Genomic DNA, 7,687 nt, shown 5'->3' with positions numbered 1-7,687 from the left:
GGTGGAGGGGTTTCCAGACAAGCCTCGGCACCACAGAGGTTGGAGCCTGTCTGGGCTACATGGGGCTCTGTTTCTCAAAAACAAACAAACAAACAAACAACAAAACATGTTTGTCTTAGAACACACTCTCCTTTGTCAGTTTTTTTTTTTTTCCTTCGAGACAGGTTTCTCTGTGTAGCCCTGGCTGTCCTGGAACTCACTCTGTAGACCAGGCTGGCTTTGAACTCAGAAATCCACCTCCCTCTGCCCCCCAAGTTGGGGTGATTAAAGGCGTGCGCCACCATGCCCGGCTTTCTCCTTTGTTATTCTCTCGTGTTTTATGCTTACATCTCAAGAACAGAGAGAGTAACAACAGACACTCCATATTGGCAAGACAAAGGAGGGGCATCCACTACAACTGGCAGTTACTTCTTGTCTCCTACTGAGGGGTGGGTGGACAAATTACTATTTCTATCTTCAAAGACGATAGGTAGGATTTGGATTTCTATAAAATCAAACTTTTAAATGTTAAAATAAAGTCTACTTGCAAAACCAAGAGCACACCCCATGAGGAATGGTGCGGGATGATGAGGAGAGCATCTGCCTGGAGTCAGGGGGGCTGAGGCCTGGTGCAGCTCATGGCTGGAGGGGATCCGAGGAGGGGGTGCTCAGGTGGGAACCAGGGAAAGTGGCTCGGTTCAGCCTACTGCAGCTCGTTGGAGCTGGGTTCTGCTTTCTGCCTGTTCTAGGAAGTTGTGTCTGCTGGGCCATGGGCACTGCACGGATGTCTAAGGACATGTGTGGTCGAGCGTGTTTGGTGGGCTGGGCCCTACATGCCCTTGACCTTTCTCAGAGCCCACCCTTTCTCCTGACCTAGCTTTGCTTTTCTGTCTTCATTTGGGCTTCCTCAGGTGACCCATCGGTACAGGGCAAGATGGCACCAAGCTGCCAGCTTTGACCATGGGACATGGATTTGGGTGGTACCTGAGCTCAAGGCCTTCCCCATACCACCTCCCATTTTGGGCCCTGTTATATAGATCTTACTTCTGACATGGAGATGTTTATCTCTTTTTTTATCTTTTCAGTGCAGGTGTGTGTGCACGCACGTGCGCAGGGCCTCATGCATGCTCAACAAGCACTCTGCACTGACGCACACCCCAGCTTAGAAACAGAGATGTTAAATAAAGTCAGAATGCTTCCTTCAGAGGGCCCATGCTAACTAAATTAGTGCTTGGGTCTGCCTAGGACTACACTGAAGGACATGTCATGGGTTAGCTGAGACACTGTTCCCACCTGCCTAGCTGGCCTTTAGTCAATAAGCAGACCACTGTGTTCCCAGGATGGCTATGTTCCTGCTTGCTATGTGGCCTTGGACCAACCATTCTGTCCATGGCCTCATTTTCCCCACCTGTATCTCTGGATATGTAGGCAACCTGTGTGCCATGCTAAGATCACCTGTCCCTACCCTTGGCTGTGGGTAGGGTTCTCTGACCACAGGGACAGGAAGTACAGGTGACCCGGAAGCTGAACCTGGCATTGGAGGAGGTCTTCTTTCTCACAGTGTCTGGCATTCCAGCCAAGCTCAGCCTACATGCCTTGGCTACAACCAGCATCCATGTCCAAAGAATAGCTGACTTCCAGCAACTCTCAGATTTCTCCCTGAGGGGTTAAGTCAAGCCCAGGTAACAGACTTCTCCAAGTTGGGGTAGGTAGGGAGTTGACGATGTGGGGTGCTGGATAGCACACACATTATGGGGAGGCACCTATTCTGCAGCCCGCCTGCCAGCCTGCTGTCTGCTAAACCAAACATCTGTGAGGGTATCTCGGGCTATGAGGTCCCTTTGCAGGTAAGAAGACAGGCTCAGATGAGTAAGGTTGTGTGCTTAGAGCTGCACAGGGGAATCAGCAACAGAGGCCAGGATCACCACATGATGCTTCCCTAGAGAGGTGATAGGAGTCAAACCCAAGCCCACAGAACCCCAGTGACCTTTGAGCAAGGAGGGCAGGCCCTTCTTTAATCCTGCTGTTGGTGAGGAAACAGATTCCAATGAAGTTGCCACAGGATCAGGCCGTGTGGCCCAGAAGGGGCAAACAGAGTGGATGTAAGTCACGGTTTCATTTCCAGGCCATTTGCCCCATCCCAAGATTGTCTGTAGGTTCTGGGTGGGACTGAGCACACAGACATCGCATCCTCTTCCAGTTGTCTGGGGTTGAGGGACTGAAGTGAGACTTATAAGTGGGGCTCATTCATCCTGACTGTGTCCTAGCCCCCAGTCATGGTAGCGGGAGGTGGCTCTGCCCTTCAGAGGCTCAGTGTCTCCATCTGTAAGATGGGCTGATGACAGCGAGGGCCGGATTGTGTGCAGCAGGTGGGCTAGAGGGTGCAGGGACTAAGCTTGGTTCTCTCTCCCCCAGTGCTCTCCTGCAGGTCTTGGCTCAGATGGGCACAGCTGGGACCCTGGGACAGGCTGAGCTGAGATGGTTGACCCGTGTCCATGGCACCACTAGCCTAGATGGCAGTATCCAAGCTAGAAAGAGTCAGGACCTTAAAGTGCATCTGAATGCCCCAGAGGATTTGGTGGAGCTACTCAGCTTCAGGTGGGTCCTTCAGCACAGGGGGAGCCGGCAGTGGGCAGAGCCTGCAAGTGTGGAGCCTGGTGGGGCTTGGAGGTGGAGGAGTGGGGGATGGGGGGTGAGATCTGGCGATGGGGTGGGGGGAGGTGAGCTTATAGGAAGAAATGGGAGGGCCGGGGCCTGAATTGGGGGAGGGATGGGATGGGGGGTAGAACCTGCATGGAGAGGGAGGGACTGAATGGGACAGGTTGCTTGGGAGTGACCCGCAGAAGGGCGGGCCTGAGGCGCACAAAGACAATTTGCTGACAAATTGTCTTCCTCTTCCACTAGCTCCAGGCTGTATATTGTCACTGGGGACAGTATGAAGAACTTAAGTGATAGTCACAACCTCTCTAAATCCTGGTCCTGTACCAGTGAGGAAGGTAGGCAGCTGGACCTCTTCTTCTCAGCCTAAGATGGGTATCCTGGGTGTGGAGGGGACAAGCTCAAATTTCTCTCCAAAAGTATTTGTGCCTCTGATATTTAAGTAGCCTCCTAGCAACCTGGCTTCTAGTACCTCACCCCAAGATAGCACCAGAGTCTCTGCTAAATGTTTATGCAGAGGTGTTTGATGAACTCCTTTTGTTTGTTTGAGATGAGGTCTTATGTAGCTTGGGCAGGAGCTTTGCATGTGTAGGGCTCCCCATGCTTCAGGCCAAGCTCACATAAAGTGCCAAATGAGTGAATAGGGATATGGTATTTGATTTGACTCTTTTGCAGTGTAGGGGTTGGAGCTGGGGCCTTGGCCACACATGCAAGGCCTACAGTGCCACTGGGCCATACCTTAGCCCTGCCTTGGGGCAAGCAAAAGATGGTAGGGTTTTGACTCAGGGCCATGTCATGGTGAGGAGATGTGGCAGATGTCCTCTGTACATAGTAAAGTACAAGAAGGAGGAGGAACCCGTCCCAGGGCTCTCTTGGGACAAGACAGCATTGCTAGGACGCTGGAGTTGTACACGGTAGAAGCCTCATCCTGGCAATTTGCCCTGTCAATCAAGACCCGGAGAGGCTTGGGTGTAGCTCAGAGGGAGAGCGTTGGCCTACCATGGAACAAAGCCTGAAACCTAAAAACCTGCCTCTCTCAGTTCAGAGCCCAGGAAGTCCTTGAGCTTGTTCCCTGAAAGGACAGAAAGTCCTGTTCCAGAAGAGGAGCAGTGGTCCCTTCTCAGGAACCCTGCTGTGTTTGCAGAAGAGCTGGCTCCCTGAAGAAGACACAGCCCACCTCTTCATGGGTACATCCAAGTCAGAAGTGGCCAGGGATTTTGGGATGGACATCAGCTACAGTGTGCCCCAGGGGAAGTGCTGGTTCCAGCTGCTGCACCCCAAAAAGAAAATTCAGTTGGATGGTGAGAACAGCGCTCTCCCTGGTAACCTTACTTCTTGGCATCTGCTGACGTGGGCAGTGTGCCCGACACACACTCACTCCTGGGTTCCAGAGCAAGATCCAGTTTGTTTGATGGCTCAGGGGATAGAAAATGGGCGAGAAGGTGGAGCCCCAGCCTCTGAACTTGACCTTGTCCCCAGGTGAGGTGGAGGTTCTCAAAGTGCACGGAGGAGCCACCTGGAACTGATACTCGACAACAGGGATGTCTGTTAAAGCAAGGTTTGCTCTGTCTTCTTGGTACAGCTGCATCAGCCCTACCCCAGCCCAGATCTCCCTGCCCCAGCTGGTGTCCTGGTCTAACAAAGCTCCCCAGCCCTGCCCCAGTACTGATGTTAAAGATGTATGGAGTCAATAATAAAAAGTTTTGGGTCAGTAGATGGCTCAGCAGTTCAGAGTGCTTGCTGCTCTTGCAGAGGACCAGCACCCACATCCAGTAACTCACAACTGGCAGCGACTCCAGTTTCGGGAAACCCGACACCTTCTTTTGGCTTCTATGGGAACCTGCATGTGTGTGCATATACACATAATAGGTATGCACACCTAAGCAAATAATAAATCTTTAAAAGAATAATAATATTTCACAAATTCAGAGAAAGATAAACAAGTTAAACAGGCCACTGCCAGGTTTCCTTAAGTACAGGCTGAAGCTCCCAGACCTGGGTGTCTTAACACAGTGTATCTCCCATTAGTTCTGAAGGTGTGAGTGGGGTTGGGCTGGTGAGGCTCTGTGGGAGCCCGTGTTCTCAGACCTGTCTTAGGTTCTAACTGCTTTTGAGTCAAACCCTACCTTCTTTTGCTTGCTACTACCAACCATGCTTTAGAATTCCTGAGGGAGAGAGTAGGTCGGTTCCTCAGCCCAGAGGTGGCTTTTGGGACACCTGTCATACTGAATTTAGGCTAATATCTCTTCTAATGTCACCAGATACAAAGACTCTTATTTTCAGACAAGGTGTCCCTCACAAACCTGGGGTGCAAGGGCTTCAGCATCTTTTGGGGTGACTTGATTTGACTTATAATCCTACTAACATATAAAGCTGTCTACTCTGGGGTTTTTGTATTGTTCTGTGCTGGGACACTGAGGTTACAGTTTAGGCCTTGGCCTTGGCCTGCTCGCTACCACTGCCACTGATTTGTGGTTTTTAGATAAGCCCTCACTGTATACCCCTGACTTACTGGGCAAGCCTCACACTCACTCCTCCTGAGTGTCCAGTCTTGTACCTGGGTTCTGAGGACCATGTCCATGTCCTTTCACTTTGGAGACAAGTGGTTTACCAAGCGTTCTCCCTGGTTCTCTAGTGTGAGTTCTATGCAGTCATTTTTATTTGGTTTGGTTTGGATCATTCTTTTGAAATGCTGTCTCATTCTTTTGTTAATGCTAGCCTTAAACTCTCCATCTTTCTGCCTCAGCCTGCTGAGTGCTGGGATTGCAAGCGTGTGCCACCATGCCAGACTAAAGCAGCCACAGTTAAACCTGTTTCTCCCATGGCCCCGGCCCCCTGGGTATTCCTAGCACAGGATCCAGGGAGTCCACCTGGTTTCCAGAGTCTTCCTAGCGACTCCTGGCATGTGAGGCTGTACTGGTTTTCACCACTTTATGCTGTCAGTTCCTGGCTCTGCTGCAAGCCGCAAGGGAGGAGCCCCAGGAGCCTGGGCTAAGGGGCCTTGAGCCCTCAGCGCCATTGCCGTCATGGAAAAGTCCCATGTGTTCCTAGAGCACCTTCCACTGTTCTCACACCTCTGACACATTGCAGACCACCAGCGCCCAGAGTTAGGGAGCTCGTGCCTGCCTGTTCCCACAGCTCCCAGGTCCCTGCTTCATTGATATCAGGAAGCCCATAGCAGGTGAGGAGACAGAGATAGGTGAGCTCCTGGATTCAGGCAGCTGTGCAGGGTTCCGCTGAGCTGATGAGGTGTGACACGTCAGGGATCTCACATAAGTGACTGGCCTGGAGAGGCCCAGCTGCCCTGTCCCTTTCTACAAGGACTATAACTGAAGTGGCCTCTGATACGGAGCTGAGGATGCCATCACTGGGACACAGTGCATGGCCTGCATGCATTATTGTAAAAAGGGAGTGTGTGTATACTCACACACACACACACACACACACACACACACATGTTCACATGCATGCACACAGACTCACAATGTATAGACCATGTTGTCTCTTTTCTTCTTCTTTTTTTTAAAAGATATATTTATTTATTTATTTATTTTATGTGAGTACATGGCTGTCTTTAAGACACGTCAGAAGAGCCGGGCGTGGTGGGCACGCCTTTAATCCCAGCATTTGGGAGGCAGAGGCAGGTGGATTTCTGAGTTCAAGGCCAGCCTGGTCTACAAAGTGAGTTCCAGGACAGCCAGGACTACACAGAGAAACCCTGTCTCAGAGAAAAAAAAAAAAAGACACACCAGAAGAGGGCGTCAGATTTCATTACAGATGGTTGTGAGCCACCATGTGGTTGCTGGGAATTGAACTCAGGACCTCTGGAAGAGCAGTCAGTGTCTTAACTACTGAGCCATCTCTCCAGCCCATGTTGTCTTTTCTTTGTTTCTCTTTTGAAACATGTCTCATTGTGTAGCCTAGGCTAACCTAGAACTTGTGATCCTCCTGTCTCAACTTCTCTAGCACTGGGACTGTAGACCTGGCTGCTGCTAGTTCCTCCTCCTCTTCTTCCTCCTCCCCCTCTCCATCTTCCTCCTCATTTCCTCTTTCATCCCCTCCCCCTCTTCCTCCTCCATTATCCCCCATCCTCCTCTTCTCTCCTTCCTCTCCCCCCTCCTCTCCATCAGCCTTCCTCCTCCTCCCCTCTCTCCCCTCCTCCCTGCTCTTCTCCTTTTTAAAAACGTGATTTATTATTTTATGTGTACGTGTGTAGGTCTGAGTGTATGTATCTCTACAATGTTCATGTCTGGTGCCCTTGGAAACCAGGTGTCAGATTCCCTGGAACTGGAGTGGCAGATAGTTGAAAGCAGGTTAAGATGCCGCTTTCAATACTGCTGCCATTCCGTTGGCTCTACCCTTGATCAGACACAATACCCTTGATACAGACAAAGGCAAACAATACTGAGTGTGTTGGGGGCTGCTCACCTGCCCCTTTGAAAACTGCATGACAAGGCTAGGAACTGGACTCAGTTGGTAGAGTGCTTGCCAGCTGAGTGGACCTAGGTCCTATCCCTAGCATTTCACAAACCATGCATGCTGTCCCAGGTCTGTAATCCCAGCACCCAGGAGAATCCTTGGCCACATAACTAGTCATCGTGCAACTTATTACACAAGACCCTGTCTTCAAAAGCAAAATGGGGCTGGGGGTGGTCTGCTTGTGTGCTTGCTTAGGGTGAAACGGAGTCAGGCTGGAACCCACCTCTCCTTGGAGCTTGGCGGAAGCTTCCTGGCAGAAGGCGTCAGGGACTCTGCGCTGACTCACACAGGTCAGGCAAGGCACATTGCCCATGAGTGCAGTACCCATCAGAGGCTGAGGATGGAGAAGGGCCCTGAGGATACCCATGAGTTCCACTGCACACAGCTCCTGATCATCAGTCACAAAGTTGGTGCCTGGGCAGGGAATTGGGGATTCAAATCCTGCCCTCATTCATAGGGGGTGGGGAGGGACAGCATGTGGTCTCATAGCCACAGTCTCTTCACTGAGTTGCTTTTATTAAGTACCTACTGCATACCCAGCCACAGGGAAATGGTGTTGGTCCTTGCCACC

At 51.1% G+C, this 7,687-nt stretch overlaps 1 long non-coding RNA gene across 1 annotated transcript; it reads left to right on the top strand.

Moving 5' to 3' along the window:
* The first annotated feature begins 1,571 nt into the window (after nucleotides 1-1,571).
* Nucleotides 1,572-4,357, top strand: Gm21859 (predicted gene, 21859). The gene is made up of 4 exons (NR_131135.1): nucleotides 1,572-1,661; nucleotides 2,395-2,577; nucleotides 2,884-2,975; nucleotides 3,678-4,357. It is a non-coding gene; the product is annotated as a predicted gene, 21859 (long non-coding RNA).
* The last annotated feature ends 3,330 nt before the right edge of the window (nucleotides 4,358-7,687 follow it).

This window comes from Mus musculus, chromosome 16 (genome assembly GCF_000001635.26).
Source record: "Mus musculus strain C57BL/6J chromosome 16, GRCm38.p6 C57BL/6J".
In the NCBI taxonomy this organism is placed as follows: domain Eukaryota; kingdom Metazoa; phylum Chordata; class Mammalia; order Rodentia; family Muridae; genus Mus; species Mus musculus.
Note: the sequence above shows the minus strand (reverse complement) of the source record. Positions and strands in the feature narration are given on the sequence as shown.